This window comes from Arvicola amphibius, chromosome 7 (assembly GCF_903992535.2).
Source record: "Arvicola amphibius chromosome 7, mArvAmp1.2, whole genome shotgun sequence".
NCBI classification, from domain to species: domain Eukaryota; kingdom Metazoa; phylum Chordata; class Mammalia; order Rodentia; family Cricetidae; genus Arvicola; species Arvicola amphibius.
In genome coordinates, this window is record NC_052053.1 from 52,414,794 (window position 1) to 52,439,206 (window position 24,413).

The 24,413-nt window shown below is 42.1% G+C and overlaps 1 protein-coding gene across 12 annotated transcripts in view; it reads left to right on the plus strand.

The window, feature by feature from the left end:
* The window catches only part of Mapkap1 (MAPK associated protein 1), a 222,702-nt gene that overhangs the window by 57,702 nt on the left and 140,587 nt on the right, over window positions 1–24,413 (plus strand). Inside the window, exon 1 of one of the 12 annotated variants that reach the window (XM_038336931.1) lies at window positions 15,069–15,087. The exons of the other annotated variants lie outside the window; for them this stretch is intronic. The gene's annotated coding sequence lies outside the window, so the exon portion shown is untranslated. Of the gene's footprint in view, window positions 1–15,068; window positions 15,088–24,413 lie in introns of those variants that run through there. 12 annotated transcript variants of the gene reach the window in all.

Genomic DNA, 24,413 nt, shown 5'->3' on the forward strand with positions numbered 1-24,413 from the left:
GGCCTCTGAGGGTACTGCATTCATGGGCACAAATACACACACACACACACACACACACACACACACACACACACACACACACACAATGAAAATAAAAATTCTCTTTTTCCCCTCCCCCTACTACTGACATCTTGACCTGTTAGATTAATTTTTTTAAAACAGGTTAAGAAAAACCATTGAGTACTTGTTTGAACACTCCCCTTCCCATAAATGTTAAGTATCTGTTGTGCACAGAGCACAGACTAGTCACTGGGGAAGGGGAAAAGAGGCCCCTTCCTCCAAGGATTACAAATAGGTAATCCTTGTCTGTTGTACTGTGAGTTCTCACTCTGTTCCAGGTAGCATGTGTCTCTATGATGCAGACATTCTTGTTGATACTGACCAGCTCTGGGAGAAATTAAGCAGCTTGCCTACAATCATACCTGATGTGGTACAGCTTTGAACCCAAGTTTTATGATGCTTGTGGTTTATACTGTTTTAAGAAGAACCACGGGTCTTAAGAGAAATATTTTTAAGAGTGGATACTGTGACACATGCTTTTAATGCCAGCACTTGGCAGACAGAGTTGGTGGATCTCTGAGTTTGAGGCCAGCCTGGTGTACACAGAGAGTTCTGGGATAACCAGAGCTCCATAGATCCTATTAAGAGAAAGGGAGAGGGAGGAAGAAAGAGAAAGAAAGAAAGACATATTTTGAATGCATATTGTTTCCTTCTCAAATATACCACATGTTCAGGTGTAAGAGTTGTGAGAGGGTATTGGACTTGGCCTTTTCTCGGTCAGTTCTAGAAATGTCCTTGATTCATAAGCTTTGGGTTTTATTAGTTACTGTCACTAGCTTTCTTTTTCTTCCTGTGTATCCCAGACTGACCTCAGCCTAGTGTTCTGTGTGATTTTGATTGCATCATCATATCCTTCTAATCTACAGCCAGATGGTACCATGAGGTGTGATCTGTTGTTAAAATTACATAATTTTATGAGGCATTATAGGACTGTTTGAAGACCCTTAAGCATTTAGGTTATTTTTGATGATGTACTACTGTAGTCAAGGCCAGGTGTTCATTCATCAGATGTTTATTATTTGCATGGCTTCTAGCAGAGTAAGAGGCCCCAGGGGAACACTGATAGGAGGGTACTCCCTGCTCTCAAGGGTTCAGCTCAGAATCTGGCTGAGTAAACAAAGATAGAAGTATCTGCTGAGTTCAGAGAAAGGAGCTGTATCTAAGACAGAGTCTTAGTTGGAGAAGTTCTCCAGTTGCAAGCCCAACTTCAAGGATGAGGAGATTCTGGGTAGAAACCTTATGACTTAGTTCTTTAATGGCTGCCTTGAGGACTCTGCCCCTACATGTTGGCATAGACATTTCCAGCAGAGGGCAAGCCTCTCTCTGCCCTCTCATTGTAGCCTTCCAGGCAGCTGCCTGCTGGGTCCTAGAACCCTCAAAGTATCCGGTGAGGTTTTATGTTAGAACCCCTATGCCATGCTTGTTGCCATGTAAACTTCAGATGCTGCTTCTTCTAGAACATTTCCTTTAGTTGCCTAGCAGTGGCTTCCTCCTCTACTCCACAGTGCCTGTGCCTCTTTGTCCCTCCTCAGATTACAGATGTGTGTGTCCCCCTCCTTTCCTTCTCCATCACAGGATACCCAGCACAGTGCTTAGTAGGAATTGGGAGGGGACAGGAGAACAGCGGGAAATGGACCTGATTCTATTGATAATAACAATGAGCAAGTACACATCGAAGATTTTTCTAGTGTGCCCTCATGGCTCAGAATGCTTTCCATAGATTAGTTGACTTTCACCATAGCCCAATGAGCTGGTATTGTGGTGATTTCCATAACAGGACAGGGAATGGGATCATGTGTCTCAGAAGGAGGAGTGAGCACTCGACCCCAGGCACTGCTGCACTGGTAGTGTCCTGACCTCTGTTGAACTTACCATGTGATGGCTTCCAGCTTGTTGTTGTGGAGTTAATTCTCAACCAGTTTGTTAGTGGCTTCCACTTTGCCCAAGGGGCTTAGCCCTGAGGTTTTCATGAGGTCCTTTTGCCAGTGGAGTATTTGTAGCTGGAGCCATTTAGAAAACAGTGCTGTACTTAAGGACAGAGTTCTGCTTTTCTGCCCAGGACACAATCTTTTATGTCCTACTGCATTAGAGGGCACAGATGTGCTTCCTCTGCTGAAGGATTGAGAGACTTGAAAGATGGAGTACTTTACAGACCATGCTTAAATATGACTAGGAGCTTGTAGAAAAAAAACAGAATATTCAAGTGTGGATCTTTCTGTGAAATCAGTAACACCCAACAAAGGATTCTTTCTAGAATGTACTTCTTCTGTCACTTTCAGCACCTGCCAGACTCACCAGTCACTCATGCCCTTGTGTTAGAATTAACCACACCATGTTACAGCATCTTCCAGGTTAGCCTTTTCTGCCTCTTCTCCCCGCTCATTCACTGTGTACTATGTTGTAGTCGCCAGATTCCCCCACCCTACCCCCTACACACACACACACACACACACACACACACACACACACACACACACTAACCTTTATCAGTATACTTTTTATTGTTGCTGTTTTGTTTGTATGTTTAAGAAAGGGTTTTGAGACAGACAGATCTATGTAGCCCTAGCTGACCAACAGCTCACTATATAGACCAGGCTGACCTCAAACTCAGAGATCCACTTGCCTCTGCCTCCTGAGTGCTGCATTAAAGGTGTGCGCCACAACAACATTGCCCCTATTACTTTTTATTTGAACAGTTTTGTGTGGGTTTTTTTTTCTATCTTTCTCATTTTTGTTCTCTTCTGTACATCCCTTTTTTAGTAGCCTCTGTCTGTCTGGGTCTGGCACCTGTTGCTGGAATGATGTTTTCAGCCTATGCCTGGGCCAGTGCTGTGCTTTTCTTAGAGCTCTCCTCCTTTCCTATTGTTCAGCAGCAGTTCCCTAGGGCTCCTTCTGACACAAACCAGCCAAGGAGGGAGACTTGAGAATAGCTCCTATGTGATCTCGGCCCTGACCTGTGTGTCCTTCAGGGGAAGGCATCTCAGAGCAGCACCTGTTACTGCCACAGCTGATGCTAGGAGGCCAGACATGTGCTAAGCTGAGCCAGAATCTGGCTGACTTTTTATTGAGTTGCACATGCAAGTGAATGCAGACATGCCTTCTAAACAAGTTTAATGAAAAACTTATCAATCCCCATGGATACAGATAGGAGTATTTGTTTCTTTTCTGAAAGAACTTGCAAACTAGTAGGTGTATGTACCATAATAAAGAACTGAGAATATTTTGTATTAAAGACTCAACTTGCAGTCAGAATCTCACCTGCCTTTTTTTAAAAATACATGCTAAATCTTCTTTGTGCTATTGAACATAGAGAGGAGTGGGAATTTTGCATTGTTTTTTCACCTTTGAATTTTTCTAGTTTGCACATAATGCAAATAATAGTAAGACTACATTCTTTGGGGCAGATATTTCACAATTTAGATACTTCTTTTACAGACAGGGTTGCTTCATGTGCAGTCTGTGGAGAAGGTGAAACAAGAAGTGTCTGAGCAACTGACAGAGCATGATCTTAAGTGCACTGAAGACCTAGTTAGCTCAGCTCATGGAGTCTGACTGACTTCACTGAGCAGCAATTGGGGAGCAAATAAAGAAAAAGGTGGTTGGGTCACAAGGGAACCTCAGGTCGATTGTGTCTAGCAGTTTAGTATAGCTTGGAAGTACTGGATTATCGTCTTCTGACAGGGGCTTATGCCACTGATGATGCTTGAGGTGAGTGGTGGTACTCTTAAGCTTCTGGCTTTTACTGTAAATAAGAACATTTGGCAAACCTGAGAGTAGACTTAACAGACTCGTGTCTACCTGACTTTGCAGTAGTAGTTGTATTGCTGGGAACAGTGTGCCTCTGACTGGGTGGAAGAAGAGTAAGAGTTAGGGCTAAGAGGAGTAGATCAGACATTGGAGTGCTTGGTCAGAGAAAGGATGAGAGTCCATCCAGAGGCTATGATGGTCAGCTGCAGAAGGCTGCCCATCAGAAGATCCCATCCCTGTGTTGTAGTTTGTACTGATGAATCTTAAGATAAGCTCACTGGGTGCTCTTTGTCCACTCCTTACTGATGGTGGAGTGAATAAGGCCTACTGGCCAAGGCCATCACAAAGGTAAATAAAGAACAGAGTACTGCTGAGAGTCCTCAGGAGCCACAGCTGCCAGACCACCAAACTGTTAGGCACTGTGGCTTTTCAGGCTTTGACTTCTTATCTTCCTATGATAGGCAGTATCAGGATTGGACTGTAGGGAGAAATATAAACCATCCATAGCTTCATCAGACAGTACTCAGTTTGCCTAAAGAAAATGGGAGGGGGGGGGGTCTCTGTGTTATCTTCATTTACCTAGTTAGATAGTAGGTGAAATCATAATAGTTTCTGTGGGATTTTTCTTTATCCTGCCTTGTGAGAAGTGTATTCATATGTTTTCTAAGACTCCCTTGCAAGTCTAATTTGATGGCAAGAATCACCGTTATTGCTAAATTTATTACAGGTTCACCTCTTTTCCCTGAGTGTCTCATTATTGAATCCTGGAAATGAAACTGTGTTTTTGTTTAGGAGGAGGTGGTGAGGGAGAACTTGGGAATGACTTTTAAATAAGAGAACTTTGTATTATATTTATCTGTCTGGAGGCAATAAATCTGCTTCAGATTAAATACAGACTTCTTTATAAAGCCCTGTTTTCTCAAACCCCTTATCAACAGCACTTGGCAGTAATCACACCTATGGAAACTTGTAATTTTCCTCAAGGAGGTGACACTGACAGAATTAAAAATGAAGGCACCCCCCTGAAAAGCAAGTTCATTACAAATTAACAGTGGTCTTAGCAAAGCAGTGGGCTAAGGCGTGTCAAATAGCGATATGGATAAAGAAACCCAGCATTTTAAACTGTCAGAGCTGGGAGCAGGGCTAGCCTGAGAACAAATTAATCACATATTGTCAAGGCAAAGTTGCATCAAATTAACACATCGGATTCCAGCATATTAATGTTAGAATGCTTTCACCTGATTATTACTGCAAACCATTGCCACTCTTTGAATGCAAAGATATAATTAAATTGCTAAATAGAAAGTGCATATAATATCTCCGCATGCATTTAGGATGCATGAGCTGAAAAGTGCACATCCCAGGAAGTGACAGGTTCTATTTGTAGGGGGAAAACTTTACTTTTTCCCCCTTTTATTTACTTGAGAGTACTAGAGTATGAAATTAGAAAAGTTAGTTATGTTATTCATATCCTCTATGAGTTAGATGAAATACAGGTTTAATTTAACTGATTTGCTACACTGACTATGAGTCCATAATTACCTCTGCATTTTTCTGGAAGAGAAATAGGAAAATGTTGCACACTAGTTCTTTGCAAAATTGCCCATAGCACATAATTCTAGCGTGGATTTGTCATCGGAGAGGGCTTTAGAAAAACTAGATCGGCTATTCTGACAACTGTCTTTTACATAAGGGTTACCTTCCACTCTGCTTTATCTAGTATGCTATGTGTTTTATGACTTTTACAGTGAGAATTCAGGCAGAGGCCCAGCTGTGGTTGACCTTTCTGATCAAGGAGGCAGCCTACCAGAATGAACTTTTTTTTAATTAGTCACTGCTTGTCCCTAGACCAGGCCTTCTGGCTTGCTGTCCCTCTCATCCATACTGAGAGGCTTGATTATCCTCCCTCTGTCCTCCAACATCTCCCTCTGTCTTGAGCACTAAAATCTTTCATAAAACTTACCTTTTTTTCTTGAACTCTCCCATAGCAACCAGTCCATACTTATAGACTCTCTTTTCAACTCTTGGAACGTGTGTTCTTGTGTTTTCAGATGTCTACTTAGCAAAGGGTGGGGAGCACTGTCTATGCTCATATGTATGTCTGTATGCATACATGGAAGTCAGAGAGGAAGGTTGGGTGTCCTGCTTTGTCATTTTCTGCCTTGTTGCTTTGAGATAGGATCTCTCACTGAGCCTGGAGCCAGATTGACAGCCATTAAGCTCCAGCGAGTCTCCTCTCTGTGCACCCTCATCCACATCTCCCTGAACTCCAAGCAATAGGGTTACAAGCATGCACCACGCCATGCTCAGCTTTTTTTTTTTTAGTATGGGTCCTGCAGATTTGAACTTAGGTCTTCAGACTTGCACAATAAATGCTGAGTCATCTCTCCTGTCCAAGGCTTATAATCTTGCAGAAGGGAAGTAGTGACCAGTAGAAGCTGCCATGAGTTTATTCAGAGCTAGAAAGGGCAGGATAACTTGGTCCCCCTGTTGGATGGAGTAGTTACTAGGGCATTTGGGTCATCATGTTTTCAACTTCAATAAAGTACCTAACTGTTTAAGCAGAAACTTGCAGTCTTCTTATAGATAAGCTGGAGAATGTTGAAAAGTAATTTTGTGGTCAGGTAGACTTTCACTTGGTTAGTGAGTAGTCAGAGTGGTGATTAATGGATTCATGTCAAACAGGAGAACCATTTGTTATGTAAACTGTAGGGCGGTGTTTGTTCATTGCTGTTAACAACTAGCATGGATGGTAGTCTGAACGCACAGTGGAAGACAGACATTTAGGTGAATAGCAGGTAAGTACATTAGCAAAGCCAGGGACAGGGGCCATGAGAAGCCAAAAATGATCCTTGTTAGATTATCAAATAATTTGGGTAAAAAGTTATGATGGAGAAAAGGAGGAGAAAATGAAGCCTAACCCAATAGTACATAAAGGAAAAGGTTTGAAGTTATAACCAGTTGGTCATAAGCTTGTCTGATTTAGCAGAGCTAATCTAGAAAAAGAGTAAACATTCATTTCTCAGATACTTCTTGAGTTCCTTCATGTGTACCAAACAGGGTGAATGTTGAATGAGATAGCAGTCCTGAATCTAACATGCATCATGATACATGTGAAAAGCCAGGGGAGCGGGCATCCATGAAGCTGAACTACTGAAGATCATTGATTTGGACTGAGGGACAAGATGTATTCGAAGGAGGGTCTAGGCTGGCCAGAGACTCTTAGGCAGTAGAAATGCTGATAAAAACCTGGGAGGAAGAAGATCTCTGTTAATGTGAACAAGTGAAAGTTGAGTGTGTCTGCAACACAGGTAGAAGAGCCCCCAGCCCCCTCCCGCCAGGACCTGTGCATTGCTTTCCATAGCAAGCACAAGTGTACATTTCTACCAGTAGTGCAGGATTCCAGATTCTCTGGTCCTTACCAACACTGTTTCTCCCTCCTTCCTTTGCTTGCTACCTTTCCTTGGACCTTGCTAGCAGGAGGTTTTGATTTGCAGCCCTCTGGTGTCATTTTCTTATCATCTATGTGCCTTTGGAAAGGTGTCTCTTAAAGTCTTTTGTCCTTTAGGAAATTGGATGGGGGTTTGCTGCTTTATTTCTTTGTTTGAGCTCTTTATGTAGACTGGATATTAAGCCCTCATGGTTTGGAAGCAGCTTCTGTTATAGGGGCTGTGTCTTGCACTCTTGATTGTTCCTTTATTATAGGGAGTTTTGATTCAATGTAGTCCATTATCTGTTTTCCCTTTTGCTGTTTCTCTTTTATGATCTATCCAGTGTTGTAAAGCTTAGCCTTATGTTGTCTCCAGGGATTTTACAGTTTTAATTTTACATATTAGCCTTTAATACATCTTGAGTTAATTTTTATGTATCATCTAAAATAAGCGGCCAACCTTAGGTTTTATATGTAAATATCTAGTTTCCCAGGATGATTTGCTGTTGAGACACATTCTTGTTTTACATGCTTTAATAATGAAGCATGCATGATGTGGAGAGTTATGTCCCACACAGTCATTTGACTTTTTGTGGTGTCCCATAGTGAAGCTTTTCATTTAGAATGATCTTTTCCCCACATTGTCATACTCCCATCCCATCTGTGTCATAGCTTTGTACATATTGTTCTCTATCCAAAATGCTATCTCTTGCTAGTGTGTTTGTCCTTTATGATTCAGCCATATTGGACCTCCTGATGTCTGAAAGCTCACTCCATTGTGAGTATACACTTATGCATCTTTTTGTTTATGTACTTGTTTGTTTGGACACAGGGTCTCCCCATTTAACCCAGGTTGGCCTGGATCACAGAACTATCTGTCTGCCTCTGCCTCCTGAGTGCTAGGATTAGAGATGTGGTCATCTCACCCTGCTCTTTACGTATCTTTGATTTTTGAGAATGAAAGCTGGGTGAATGAAAAACTGGATGGTATCTAGTTTGCCTGTATAACCCCAGCAGTCAACTGTAGATCCTACTAAGCAAGTAGCTACTTAAGAAAATTAAATGACTGAACAGGCCATTGTTGTCTCTGAGATGATAAGACGGTGAAATCGTGGAAGGTAGGAAGTTGAAGTTTTACATATAATTTGCTGATCTTCTATACCCCCAGTACTGAAATTAGGTGGTGGATGTCCCTCCAGGGTCTCTTCTCGCTCCAGTAGGGCTGCCAATCACGTGGGGGAATTACTGGCCCAGCCTTCCCAAGGTATCCTTTTCAGACCATGTACTCTTAGGTCTAAAACTCAGTGTGTGCACAGTCTGTGTGAGGATGAGGAGTTTTGCCACAGTAGTCAGGTGAAGCAAAGCATGCTGGACTGGTCTCTCCTTTGTGGCCGTCATTGAAGGGCAATCATTCCCGCCCCACTCTATTCTAGTCTCACTGTCCCCACCACTGAAACTGGTAAGATTATTAGGCAGGTCATCTGTTTATGGACTAGTGTATGTTTTTGAGGAAAGAATGATAGTATTTTGAAAAAACATTCTCATGTTGTGTTAAGGAAATGAAAGAGTAAGTTGTATACAACAACATACAATAAGTGAAGCCTCAATAACTTGGTATTTAGGGACATGCAGAAGGCATGCTGGGCCAGGGGTAAAGTGCCCACCACTGTGGGGAAGTGTGAAGCTCTAGTTGTTAGAGGGAGTTTTAGGTCAAGCTGGTCTTGAGGCCTGGCAACAACTTCTGTTACTGCTACAGTTTTCTGGGACTCAGTGGTGACAGAGTCACGGGAGGCTTGGATAAGCCCAACTTGTAGAGTTGGGAATGTGTTGTGGAGTTGTTTGCTTTAGCACCCCATCTGCTCTGTAGTGCGGGCAAATCATTTCTCCAGGCTTTAGTTGCTCTTTCTAAAAACATTTAAGTTACATTTATTTATTTATAAATGATAGGCATGCACTGATCATGCGCGTAGAGGCAGAGGCTAGCCTGCTGGATGGAGCTGCTTCTCTCTTCTACCATGGGAGTCCATGGACATTCAGGCCTGCAGCAAGTGCTTTTTATCCACTAAGGCACCTTGCTGGTCTTAGTTGGTTTTTGTTTGTTTGATTGATTGATTGATTGATTGATTTTGGTTTTTTAAAAATTATTGTTAAGTTGTAAAGGGGATACCATGATAACACCTTCTTAATAAGATTATCCTGAGAATGTAAATCGATAATTAAAAAGCTGTTGTGGAATAGCTGATACACCATACACATTCCGTATGTGCCAATTGCTATTAAGAATTCCATGTGAGCTTGTAACCATATGTCCTCGGTCTGATTAGGAACCTTGAAAGTTACATGGAGAAATCAGGAAAATGGAATAGATAGAGCCGCTTTGTTATTGATATTTCAGGGTAGATCCTACAGACTTAATCTGGCTTCCTTAATACCTCCCTTGTCTACTGAGCCCAGACCAGCAGTGTGTGCTCGAACTTTCTGTGATGATAGAAATGTTGTGAGTCTGTACTGTCCAGCGTAAAGCCACTATTCAAATGGGACTGTTCAGCCATTGACATGTGACTGGTGTGATTATGGAACTGAGACGTGTATAGCTAACAGAACCTAGCACAGCAGACTTGGATAGTGCAGGTCTAGACACAGGTATGACTCAGCCAGAGGAAGACCGGCTTTACTGAGGCAAGCTTAACTAGAATTGCTGTCTCCTACCTTTCCCGTGCCAGTAATGGGATCAGAGAGATCTGGACCCCCAGTCCTGCTTCTTGAAGGCTGTTGAGGTCCTGACCCATGTGCTGAGCACACAGAGGAGTTGCTGAGGAGGCACTTCTGCGGGGGCTGGAGCAGGTGAGCTGTGCAGGTTACTTGCTCTTCCTGGTACTGCTCTTTCCAGGATTTCTAAAAGCACAGAAAGTCTCATTTTATGGATAAAATTTGGAACCTCAGGACTAGAAGCACTAGTTTCCTTTCCTGTGGAGAGATAATGTACACTGTACATTGTACTAAAAGTAAATTTTCAGTTTTCCATTCTTAGTAATAAAATTTGCTTTTGTTTAGCCACACCATTGGTTGTCCAACGTGTTGCTTGTTTTTCAGATTCATCAATGACAAAACTTAAAACTACCATGAAATATTTTAGCCCAGAAGTCAGGATGCTAAGTGGGAGAGGATAAGGAGTTTGAGGCCAACCTGCCAAAGGAAGGACATTCCTTCAACCTTTGTCCTACTTTCCTCTTGTCTCAGTTTTGAGGTGACAGCTCAAACAGTGTTCTGTCTGCATGTTTGCCTGCAGTCCAGAAGAGGGCACCAGATTTCATTACAGATGGTTGTGAGCCACCATGGTTGCTGGGAATTGAACTCAGGACCCCTGGAAGAACAATCAGTGCTCTTAACCTCTGAGCCATCTCTCCAGCTCTAGAACTTGCATTTTTTATTCTCAAGAAAATCTGACTTGTAATTATTTGTACTCTGGTGGCACACAACTGTAATTATAGCTACACAGAAGCTGAGGTAGGGGGATCCCTCAAATCAGGAATTGAGCCTGAGGTGACACAGGGAACCTTGACTCAAAGAAAAGGAGGAAAGGAGGGAAAGAGAGAGGAAGGGAAGAAAGAAGCAGAATTGGGTGGGGGAGGAATTGGATCATTGTACAGTCACAGGAAGACTCCTAGGGATCAGTGTGAAGCTCAAATGAGAGAGCCTGGCCTCTGTGTTATGTCTGACCTAACTGTGGGTATTACCTACACTAAGGAGGAAAGACTTTAGTCAAGTTGGTTTTGTTTGACAGCTAAATTCTAGGAACAAACTGGCAGCTGACTGCCATCGGCCAGCACCATTTCCAGGGTTTGGAGATACACCTTCACTCCCAGAGTGTGCATTTGGGTTAACAGCAGCTATGCCCATCCACTTTTAAATACTGCTTCAGTTTACTTTTCTCCTATATTTTTGGACCACTCTTTCAGGCCTGTATATTGGGCCTTATTTTGGGGGGTGTGCGTGAAGCATAAATAAATCTAGTAGAATGAGCTACAGTTTCCATTTCTGCAGCTGATCTTAGGTCACAGCTGATACTCATCTCTCTTCAAGTGTCTAGTATGGTCTTTCTGACCTTAACTAGTACTTTTGCAGGCCCAGGATGCTCCTATGGCAAAATGAACTTATCCCCTTTTCCTAGAACTTATCTGAGCCCCTGTTCACTTTGCTCTCTCTGGCTGCTTTGTTTGCATATTTAGCATCATAACTAGATAACAGGGTAATAAAACATGTCCCCTCCTGTAGATTGGAGCGGCAGGCTGCGTCCCGCCAACTGGCTAGCTTTACACACGAAAATATTACACGGAAACTGTATTCTTTTAAACACTGCCTGGCCCATTTGTTTCAGCCTCTTATTATCTAATTCTCACATCTTGCTTTAACCCATATTTAGTAATCTGTGTAGCACCACGAGGTGGTCGCTTACCAGGAGAGATCTTAACCTGCGTCCATCTCAGAGAGGAGAAGCATGGCGACTGCCTGAAGCGTCTCCCCACTTCCTTCTTCCTGTTCTGTCTACTCTACCCACCTAAAGGCTGGCCTATTGGACCAAGCAGTTTCTTTATTAATTAACCAATGAAAGTCCTCCATCACCCTCCTCAAGTATACTGATGAGGTGTGCTTCTTTCTACCTCCACTGTGTACCAGGAGTCGTGTGTCCTGAGTCAGTTGCTCCTCCCAGGATAGTGGTTTCTCTTCTGCCTGTGGTCCCTTGCCATAAAGAGCTTGGGCAGCTGAGGTTGCTTTAGCATTTACTTGAGCTCTTGCTGTGTCTCCTGGTGGAAGCCTATTATCCCCTTGGAAATCAGGCTCCTCTTAGCAAAAGGGCCCCAGTGTGTAGAGACAGGAAGCACAGGTGCCTCAAGTAGGTCACAGGGAGTGACAGCAACTGGGACCATTTCTACTTTTCCCTCAGTTTCTAGAGCCACATATTTTGTCTCCTGGGGACGTAGTATTCAATTGTTGATTTTTAGTCCTATCTGTTACCACTTGGCCTCACAGGGTGTTGTCTGTGAGCTAGTGGCACATCTTTATCTTCAAGGGGTTGTTCAGCCACTCTGTTGGGTGCCCAGCTTTTGGGTAGTTTGGCATGTGATGTGTCAAGGGGATTCCACAGCAATTTGCTACTACTACTCCTTCCTAGTCTTCAGAGTTACACAGTATTCTGTCAGCTGCAATCTTGAGGTACTGAGACAATGTTACTTGTTTAAGCATCTGTCAGAAAGGTAAATCAGTGTTTGAATATGTTGACTCTCTGCCCAAGCCCATCACTGAGGATGGGATTCACACCATCAGCTTGCCACTAAATGACTGGTTGATCTCCTTGAGAGATGATACAGTATTGGGGAATCAGTATTGGTTTCTGTTGCTGGTAGTGTAAGCAGTTGATAGTGGGAAATGGCAGCATTAACTGTGATGAGAGACCATGTTAGTAACCCACAGATAGTCTCTCCTTATTACGCTGGATGATATATGTCCATGTGCCAACACTGGGGAGGTCAGTGCAGAGACTAGCTGAAGTTAAATGAAATCAATTCTGTCCCCAAGACCACCCTGTGGTGTACTGATTTGCTAGAAGAACTCATAGGACCCAGCATATAATCACCTAAGTCTCTGTGCATCATAGTGAAAGGCTGCACAGCATCATGGGCAGAGGGCAGGATAGTGGGTTGTCTGGAGGAGGATGCACAACCATGGACAGAGGGAAGGGTGCTGGGGAGTCTAGACAAAGCCTGGTGCTGTCTGCCTTTCTGGGCTTTTAGGGAGTTCTTTCAGGATATTTTCAGCTTTGGCTGGTTTTGGAGTGCTGTCTATGTAGTTGAGGAGCATGGCATCCGTGTTCCTTTGGTTCAAAGGGGGTTCCCTCTTTTGTGCCCCAGGATGTTTGCCCTCTTCCACAGGAACCTCAATGATACGTAGGTATTTGCATTCTCCCTGGTTCAAAAAGTAAGCAGAGTTCATTAAGTACTCTACTGAAAAAGAGACATTGATGGCTTTCACTAGGACACATCTAGTCAGCAGGGATGCAGAGATACACAACTCTGGGCATTGGTTAGGAGCAAAGCTGAGGCTTTCCCCTGTGCTTTGCTGCAACTGGTTAAAATCTGATCTCTGTAACTACTTAGTTGGGCATCTTATTGGGAACAGGAGGACTTACGTTGCCTGCTTCCATCTCAACTTCTGCTCTGTTTCTCACATGTCCAGAGACAAGAGAGGTACATCTTAATCATTGTCTTTGTGTGTTTCTCTTGGCACTCCTATTGTCACATTGGTTTTCATTAGAGGAAATTGACTTATTTGAAATGTTTTCTTAATCCTCTATGGAAATATCAGTTTAAGGGAAGGTTAAAGCAGCTTATTTGGGTTCCTCCCGGAGTCTCGGCTGCAACTGTTGCAAAGGAAACCCCAGGGAAACCCCTGAGCAGGGCTTCAGAAAAACAGGGTCTGTGTGGTGTGAACACTGCAGATTCTTTATCAGGTACTGTCTGGAAAGCAGAAGGAATGGTCTGTATTTAGTGTCTCTGCTTTCAAGCCAAGCAGATATCTTCTTTATTTTTGGATGTTTGGGGTACCTCAAAGGCAGTCCAAAAAACCTTTTTACATTGGCTCTGAAAGCATAGTGTTTGAGTTTTCTCTGACTTGAATTCTCACTGCCCCCGTGTTTTGGACAGGGTTTCACTATATAGCTGTGGCTGGCCTGGAACTCACTATGTAGAACAGACTAGCCTTGAATCTCCCAAGTGCTAAGTTAAATGTTGTGCCACCACACCTAGCTTTTCACTGTTAGTGCCTTTTTCCTCTCTATTGCTGCCAGTCTAAAGATTTAGGAAGTAAAAGAGGAATACGCACACAAATGAAAAAACAGACAAGAAGTTTCGCTGCCTTTGCTATAGCGAAAGGGTTGCCTGTAGCATTTGAGAGCACAGTGACTATTTGATGAAAACTTTATGCTTTTTCTTGGGGACTTTTTTCCTGTTTTTGAATAGCACTGTGGCCAGAGAGGAGCACTATTCTAGGATGACCTAGCTGCAGTGGAACTGCTGCCTCGTGGTGTTCCCTGACTCACTGCAGGTACTTCTAAAACCTTTCCTACCCTGAGGCCCACTGACACACCTCTGCCACTCGCAAGGGCCAAAGATTGATTTGTGAGTCATTTGCTGTTTGTCTTCACACAGCTTTATTAAATATCCAGTAAATAGTGTTGTATTGTGGGTAGGCAGTGTAAATAATAACTGCAAATGCAAAAGCTCCAGGCTTGCACCCCACCTAATCTACCATCTGTGACCTCAGGCAGGTTAAGTCATTTCTAAGCTTCCTTGCAAATTAGGAAGAATGGGTGACTACCTCATTTAAATACTTTGAGACTTTTACATAGTCATTGTATATGTCATTCATGGGATATTAGGACCCATAGCAGTGTTTAATAAATATCAGCTGCTGTATTGTTGGAATCAGAGACAGACTTTTTAAGAGTACCTTTGTAACATGACTATCTTCCTTTGGTAGGAGTGTGATTCATTCTACTTTTGAAAATTTTTGCTCATTTTTCTAGCTCACTCATAATACTGATTGTCTCAGCCACTATAATATTGCCATATGAAATTACAGTCATTGTAGGTCATAAATGATTGAATGCCAGCAGTTTTGTGTGATTCAGCTTAATAATCTAGATGCTGTTGAATGTCTGCTGCCTGCTAGAATACATCTACACTTTTCTTTTTTTCCCAGCTTCCCTGTGCAAGCTGCACTATTATTCATACCATTTGTGATGGGAGAAACTGAGGATTAGAAAGGTGAACAGACTTGCCGTAGATTATATAGTAAGTGGTGAAGCCAGATTTCTAATGTAAGTCTGTTGAATCCCATGCCCAGTCAGCTTCTTTCTCATTTCTCTCACATGGAGAGTCTCAGAAGCAGTTCCCCACAGCTCAGTACAGAGATACAGACTGTTGTTTCTTTCGCCTCTGTTCCAAATGGTGGGTTTTCTGTTCTGCTTTGTATTGTGTGTTTTGTGCTTGTATCTTCCTATTTGAAGCACAGCATGTGTAGTGTTAGGTTCAGTTTGCCTGGTTCCTTCCTCTCCCCGGTTTTTACTGACTCATGAGATTCCTCATATCTGCTGTACAAGAATGTACTGGAACTGTGTTTTAGTTCTGTGGCATTACTAAGGATAAATGCAAAATCCTATACAGGGGAGGAAGGGTGCATGACTCTTCTGGGTCACCTTGGTTCAGGGCCCAGGTCTTTTCTCCTACCCCTACTTCCTCTTCTCATTTTTAGAGATGTTGCTAAGGCTGAGGAGGAGAGCATCCCTTTTGGTAGGGTAGTGTGCTTTTCCTAGTGAGGGCTCCTTCCTCTGTCTGTAATGAATTTTAAGATTGGAAATCCACTCAGTATATTGCCTGAAGGAAATCAGATTCTTGATACATTCCCATTTGATTTTTTTTTCTGGCACTAAAAAGTATTTCTCAGTTTAATGTGCTTTCAGAGGAATTACTGTCTTTTAAAAATATGCTACTAAAACAACCATGGTTGAATTCCAGTCAGTCTCAAATAGGAGTGACCTCAGTCCTTAATAGGAATTTGGAATTAATTGCTTAATATCTGAATTGATGATAATCACATAACATGTTTTGAGTTCTAAGAAAAGCCATTCTAGCATTCTCCCTAGGTTTGCACTGTCCGGCTCCCTCACCTGCTCCTGAGCTTGCTAGTGAAGCCTCTGTGCTTGCAGCTGGAGGCTGCACTGAGTCCTTTGTTGTTCCATTGTTTCCTTTAGGGTAAAAGAATAATTATGGGGAACATCTTTCCTGAGCAGCTGGAGCCAAATTCCAGCTGACTACAGCACCTGCAAAGATGGCACCTCTGCCTCTGGGTGGCAGGGTAGGATGCCAGCCATGAGCCGCAACAATGGGCGCCAAAGTGCAGAGACGTGGCCATGCCACACAGCTCCTGCCCTTCTGTGAGCTTCAGATGGCAGGAGTACCAGTCAATGCAAAGTGTCTGTTTTAGACTAATTAGTGGGATGATTTGTGAAATGGTGGCTATTTATTTAATTAATCACCAGCACAAAGCCATAAAACTCATATTTTAAAAATCCCTGTTAGTTTGCCATGTGGTTAATAGATTGGGACACATTAAAAAGTGACATAGTGATGTATTAAAAATGTTCCACCTAAGATTCCTTCAGGAAGGAGCAGAAGCTGTCTGTCTGCAGATGCTGAGATGGTACCTGCCAGGACTGACTCTTTTAAGGTGGAAACGTTTGTAAAGGCATTTATCTTTTGAATAGCATCTGTGTTAGAAAAGCTCCTCCTGGAATATTCCAAACAAAAGAACTTTATAATATAACTCAAAAATTAGGATTGAAGTTGATTTTTTAATGTTTCTCTTAATGATGAGAACCTATAATTTTCTACAAGTTACTCTGTGTTTACCAAGCATAGGAATATCTCTTATAACATAGGTCTTTTGCTTCTGTTTGTGGGTAAAGAGGCATTTAATTAACGAAATATCAAATGCAGAAGCATTTTTGTTGCAACTGACAGAACTTTATTCTGTTCGGTTCTGTTATTGTTTTCTGTTGAATGGGAGCAAGAGTAATTGTTGTACTTGCTCAGTCTCAGCTCAGGTGAATTGTTGTTTTTGTATAGTAAGATAAAAACTGAATTGTTCAAGAGATGACACTGACATTAAAAATGAGAATAAATGACTTTAATTGTAACAAATAATGGGTGGCTTTTATATACTCAAGTTGATTTTTAGTATCAGCTAGGCACAGACATATATAACACATTAAATAGTACTTGAACCTAAGTTTGGTGTCTGTATGGTGCGTCATTCTTTATGTACACACAATCAGATTATTGAAGCAGTCGGTGTTTGAATGCTGTGCAGTTTGTCAGAGCCATAAGCTCAGTCCAAAGCACCAGGGAGGAAAATCAAAGTGATCATTGTTCCTGCTAAGAAGCAAGTTTACCTACGGTGAAATTTGCTCCATAAAATCCTACAGTTGTATGAGAGAATGTGAAGCTCAGGGATGTTTGTAGAGGAAACTGACCATCCAACTCTTAGGCGTGTGCTTCTCTGCCTTGTGAGAAGGGGAGCTGGAATAAAGCATGAGTATGTTAATGCAGCCTGGAGCTGATATGGTGGCGATGATTACAATGCAGAGAAAGCATTTCTCATAGCTGCTGTTGCCTACTGGAGCCTTTGAAACATCTGGACTTTTAATTGAAAAATAGTGTGATGCTATGCAAGGCAGACATGCTAAGTGAAGTCACTAATTTAGAATACAGAAATATAATTGATAAAGTGCTTTATTTACATTGTATTTAAGTATTCATACTTTATTATGCTTTGTATAACAGGGAGTTATTAGGTTAAATTTTCATGAATGTAGACAGTCTAAAATGAGATAAATTAAGTGAAAGCATTAGTAGAATTTTCTGTTGAAATTAGTGAATAGTTTTCTCTAGAAGGGCATTCACTTTTGCATAATTTGGAACCTTTTAAGGAACCAAAGAGTTCAGGTGCCTTTGGTTTTGTGTTTTAAAAGAGCTAACCTTAAGTTTGGTAGCAGCATTACATTTCTTTCTTGTTACTGCAATCATATCTTGGGGTTTATGTTGTTGTTGTTATTTTGTTTTGTGTAAAAAAAAGTTTCCTGGCATAATGGTAAATGGTTCTAGTGGAAGCATTATTACCCAATAAACCAAAGCCTTCTCCACCTCTGGGGCAGGTTATCAGAGTCTGCCCAGGAGAGCAGAAGAGCTGGTGAAAGGCGTGCAATTAACCTTTGTCCTGCCTTCCAGCGGGGGAACTGACCCAGCAGCCTTCCGAGGAAATCCAATTTAATTTAAAATGAATTTGAAAAGACAAATTAGCCATATCTATTTTAATAAGATAAAAATCCCGACTCTGCCTACATCTGGTTTAGTTAGGACCTCAAAGGAGATCCGACTCACTGAGCCTCAGGATGAACTTGAAGAAATAATGCCAGGGGTCTATGATAGACACTATAGGGACCCAGGTGCACCAGTGACTCTTCAGTTTCTGCAAGCCAGCAAGTCTGGGCTTCCCTTTTCAGCAGAGAATTGCAACCTGAGAAGCATAGCAGCCTCTTCAAGCCCCTAGCCAGAATGAGGTTGATGCCATATGCTGCTGGCTCTTCCCTCCAGGGGCCAAATTGTTATTTTCCTCCCTGAAAGAGAGCGCAATGGGATACTGCCACTAGGGTAGTCAGATTTAATAACAGAAAGATCTCACAATTACAGATTTATCTATTCATCTAAGATCAGCTATCCCTGTGGCCTGTGAGTTAGTGAGGACTACTGCTTGTGAAAACTGAAAAGAATGTACTGCCAGCTTTTTAAGGAGCAGAATGTTCTTTTGCATTTTAACCCCAGAAACATAGGATTACCAGCTCTACTATGTGCCTAACAGCAGGGAGACCAGAAGCCTCTCCATTCCCTGAATAGCTGGGGCAGCCCTTCTTCTGTCCTTCTTACTCCAGTTCCAGTGGTAACCCCTAGTTTTGAATTTGTGGCTTCAACACTTTGTACCCTTTGCTGGAAACTCTCCTTCAGGGATAGGGGTTTGCTCTGGGAGGAGAACTTATGGCTCTGTCTCATAAGGAATTTGGAACAGCCTACATGACGATATTTCTTAGCTTCAAGACGCTCTTCATCAGACTTTGAAGTGAATTAAATGAAATCATGTGTGGCAAATACTGGGGCTCTGACTAGATGTCCAACTAATGGTGATGAGCAGTGGCAAAGAGCTAAACGGGATCACAAAATTCTGTGTACAGTGAGGTCTGTGTTCTTAATGGCTCAGTTATGCAACTCTGTGTAGCATTTCCTGGTTTCATGGGTAATAGGTAAACAGCATTTCTTTTTTTTTTTTTTTTTTTTTTTTTTTTTTTTTTTTTTTATAAAATGGCAAATTTTATTACAAATATAAAGCTATATGTTTACAATGAATAGCTGTATCCCAAGGCCAATAGCAATAATAATAATAAACTAAGACCAGCAGAAAGCCACATTTGATTTCCTTTTCTCATAATATCTATGCATGCAGCCACAGATTAGCCATAATTCTTATTGCCTGGTTTAGGATGCTAGGTCGCACCGCTCTGTCGCTGGTTTGTCTCCCCTGCAGAAAGACCTGATTCTGCAGATTTGAGCCAGCATGGCAGCTTTTTTTTTTTTTTTTTTTCTCATGGTTTATTTTTTTTTATATTTAAAAATTTCCATCTCCTTCCCTCCTCCTCCCCCCTCCCTCCCCTCCTTCTCCCCTTTCTCTCCCCTCCTTCTCCCCCTTCCCTCCCCTCCCCTCCACCCATACCTCCCCTCCCTCCCTCTCAAGGCCAAGGAGCCATCAGGGTTCCCCACTCTATGCTAAGACCAAGGTCCTCCCAACTCCCCCCAGGTCCAGGAAGGTGATCGACCAAGCTGAGAAGGCTCCCACAGAGCCCGTCCATGAAGAAGAATCAGAGCCCAGAGCCATTGTCCTTTGCTTCTCAGTCAGCCCCCGCTGTTGGCCACACTCAGAGAGACGGGTTTGGTCGCATGATCCATCAGTCCCATTCCAACTGGAGTTGGTGATCTCCCATTAGTTCTGTCCCACCGTCTCCATGAGTGAACGCACCCCTCTCGTTCCTGACTTTCTCCCTCATGTTCTCGCTCCTTCTGCTCCTCATCGGGACCTTGGGAGCTCAGTCCAGTGCTCCAATGTGGGGCTCAGTCACCTTCCCCATCTGTCGCCAGCTGGAGGTTCCCTCACGGTCCTGACTTTCTTTCTCATGTTCTCTCTCCTTCTGCTCCTCATCAGGACCTTGGGAGCTCAGTCCGGTGCTCCAAGGTGGGGCTCTGTCATTTTCTTCATCTATCGTCAGGTGGAGGTTCTATGGTGATATGCAAGAAATTCATCAGTATGGCTATAGGAACTGGCCTTTTCAGGCTCCCTCTCCTCAGCTGCCCAAGGAACTAACTGGGGGCGTCTCCCTGGAAACCTGGGAACCCCTCTAGGGTCAAGTCTCTTGACAACCCTCAGGTAGCTCCTTAAATTCAGATATATGCTTCCCTGCTCTCATATCCACCCTTCCTATATCCCAAGCACCCCATTCCTCCGAGCTCCCCCCGCTCTCCCCTTCACACTTTTCTCTCCCCATCTTCCCTTGGCCCAGTCTTGCCCAACCCTCAAGTTCCCAATTTTGCCTGGCGATCGTGTCTACTTCCAATATCCAGGAGGATTACTATATCTTTTTTGGGAGTTCACCTTCTTATTATCTTCTCAAGGATCCCAAACTTATAGGCTCGATGTCCTTTAATCATGGCTAGAAACCGAATATGAGTGAGTACATCCCATGTTCATCTTTATGGGTCTGGGTTACCTCACTCAGAATAGTGTTTTCTATTTCCATCCATTTGCCTGCAAAATTCAAGATGTCATTGTTTTTTACCGCTGAGTAGTATTCTAGCATGTATATATTCCACAGTTTCTTCATCCATTCTTCCACTGAAGGGCATCTAGGCTGTCTCCAGGATCTGGCTATTACAAATAATGCTGCTATGAACATAGATGAGCATATGCTTTTGTTGTATGATTGGGCATCTCTTGGGTAGATTCCCAATAGTGGAATTGCTGGGTCCTGGGGTAGGTTGATCCCGAATTTCCTGAGAAACCGCCACACTGCTTTCCAAAGTGGTTGCACAAGTTTGCATTCCCACCAGCAATGGATGAGTGTGCCCCTTACCCCACAACCTCTCCAGCAAAGGTTATTATTGGTGTTTTGGATTTTAGCCAATCTGACAGGTGTAAGATGATATCTCAAAGTTGTTTTGATTTGCATTTCCCTGATAGCTAGGGAGGTTGAGCATGACCTTAAGTGTCTTTTGGCCATTCGAACTTCTTCTGTTGAGAATTCTCTGTTCAGTTCATCGCCCCATTTTTTAATTGGGTTAATTGGCATTTTACCGTCTAGTCTCTTGAGTTCCTTATATATTTTAGAGATCAGACCTTTGTCAGTTGCAGGGTTGGTGAAGATCTTTTCCCAGTCAGTAGGCTGCCTTTGTGTCTTAGTGACAATGTCCTTTGCTTTACAGAAGCTGCTCAACTTCAGGAGGTCCCATTTATTCAATGTTGCCCTTAAAGTCTGTGCAGCTGGGGTTATGCATAGGAAACGGTTCCCTGTGCCCATTTGTTGTAGAGTACTTCCCACTTTCTCCTCTATCAATCTCAATGTGTTCAAATTAATATTGAGGTCTTTAATCCATTTGGACTTGAGTTTTGTGCATGGTGATAGATATGGATCTACTTTCATTCTTCTACAGGTTGACATCCAGTTATGCCAGCACCATTTGTTGAAGATGCCCTCTTTTTTCCATTGTGTACTTTTGGCTCCTTTATCAAAAATCAGGTGTTCATAGGTTTGTGGTTTAAGATCCGGGTCTTCTATACGATTCCATTGGTCAACTTCTCTGTTCTTATGCCAATACCAAGCCGTTTTCAATACTGTAGCTCTGTAATAGAGTTTGAAGTCAGGGATGGTAATGCCTCCAGAAGTACCTTTATTGTATAAGATTTTTTTGGCTATCCTGGGTTTCTTGTTTTTCCATATAAAGTTGATTATTGTCCTCTCAATCTCTGTGAAGAATTTTAATGGGACCTTGATTGGGATTGCATTGAATCTATAGATTGCTTTTGGTAGAATTGCCATTTTTACTATGTTGATCCTCCCAATCCACGAGCAGGGGAGATCCTTCCATTTTCTGGTATCCTCTTCAATTTCTTTCTTCAAAGACTTAAAGTTCTTGTCAAATAAATCCTTCACTTCCTTGGTTAGCGATACTCCCAGATATCTTATGCTATTTGTGGCTATTGTGAAAGGTGATACTTCTCTGATTTCCCTCTCTGCTTCCTTATCCTTTGTGTATAGGAGGGCGACTGATTTTTTGGAGTTGATCTTGTATCCTGCCACGTTACTGAAGGAGTTTATCAGCTGTAGGAGTTCTTTGGTGGAGTTTTTGGGGTCGCTTATGTATACTATCATATCATCTGCAAATAATGAAAGTTTAACTTCTTCCTTTCCAAATTGAATCCCCTTGATTCCCTTATGTTGTCTTATTGCTATTGCTAGAACTTCAAGCACTATATTGAAGAGATAAGGAGAGAGTGGACAGCCTTGTCGTGTTCCTGAATTTAGTGGGATAGCCTTGAGTTTCTCTCCGTTTAATTTGATGTTAGCTGTCGGCTTGCTGTAAATAGCTTTTATTATATTTAGGAATGACCCTTGTATCCCTAATCTCTCCAAGACCTTTATCATAAAAGGGTGCTGAATTTTGTCAAATGCTTTTTCAGCATCTAATGAGATGACCATATGGTTTTTTTCCTTCAGTTTGTTTATATGATGGATTACATTAATAGATTTTCGTATGTTGAACCAGCCCTGCATCTCTGGGATGAAGCCTACTTGATCGTAATGGATAATTTTTCTAATGTGTTCTTGGATTCGGTTTGCCAGTATTTTATTGAGAATTTTTGCGTCCATGTTCATGAGTGAGATTGGCCTGTAATTCTCTTTCTTGGTTGAGTCTTTGTGTGGTTTAGGTATCAGGGTAACTGTAGCTTCATAGAAGGAATTTGGCAGTGACTCTTGTGTTTCTATATTATGAAATACCTTAAGGAGTATAGGTATTAGGTCTTCTTGGAAGTTCTGGTAGAATTCCGCATTGAAACCATCTGGTCCTGGGCTCTTTTTGGTAGGGAGGTTTCTGATAACAGTTTCTAATTCTTCGCGACTAACAGGACGATTTAGAGCATTTACCTGGTCCTGGTTTAACTTTGGTATATGGTATTTATCTAAAAAACTGTCCATTTCTTTTACATTTTCCAATTTTGTGGCATACAGGCTTTTGTAGTAAGATCTAATGATTTTCTGAATTTCCTCTGTGTCTGTGGTTATGTCCCCCTTTTCATTTCTGATCTTGTTAATTTGCGTGTTCTCCCTCTGCCGTTTGATTAGTTTGGCTAAGGGTTTGTCAATCTTGTTGATTTTCTCCAAGAACCAGCTTCTTGTTTCATTGATTCTTTGGATTGTTTTCTGTGTTTCTATTTTGTTGATTTCTGCCCTCAGTTTGATTATTTCCAGTCTTCTACTTCTCCTAGGTGAGTCTGCTTCTTTTTTTTCCAGAGCTTTCAGGTGTGCTGTTAAGTCACCAATGAGTGCTTTCTCCGTTTTCTTTAAGTGGGCACTTAGTGCTATGAACTTTCCTCTTAGCACTGCTTTCATTGTGTCCCATAGGTTTGAGTATGTTGTGTCTTTGTTTTCATTAAATTCAAGAAAGACTTTAATTTCTTTCTTTATTTCTTCCTTGACCCAGGTGTGGATCAGTAGTTGACTGTTCAGTTTCCATGAGTTTGTGGGCCTTCTGGGGGTAGCATTGTTGTTGAATTCTAATTTTAATCCATGGTGATCCGATAAGACACAGGTGGTTACTAATATTTTTTTGTAACTGTGGAAGTTTGCTTTGTTACCAAGTATATGGTCAATTTTCGAAAAGGTTCCATGAGCCGCAGAGAAGAAGGTATATTCTTTCCTATTTGGGTGGAATGTTCTATAGATGTCTGTTAAGTCCATTTGGTTCATTACCTCCATTAAGTCTTTCAATTCTCTGTTAGGTTTCTGTCTGATTGACCTGTCCATTGGTGAGAGAGGAGTGTTGAAGTCTCCAACTATTAGTGTGTGTGGTTTGATGGCTGCCTTGAGTTCTAGAAGTGTTTCTTTTACATAAGTGGGAGCTTTTATATTAGGGGCATAGATATTCAGGATTGAGACTTCATTCTGAAGGATTTTTCCTGTTATGAGTATAAAGTGTCCCTTTCCATCTCTTCTGATTGATTTTAGTTTGAAGTCAACTTTGTTGGAAATTAGTATGGCCACACCCGCTTGTTTCTTAGGGCCATTTGCTTGATAAACCTTTTCCCAACCCTTTACTCTGAGTAGGTGCCTGTCTTTGTGGTTGAGGTGTGTTTCTTGTAAACAGCAAAATGTTGGATTCTGTTTTCGTATCCAGTCTCTTAGCCTGTGCCTTTTTATAGGTGAATTGAGTCCATTGATATTAAGTGATATTAATGACCAGTG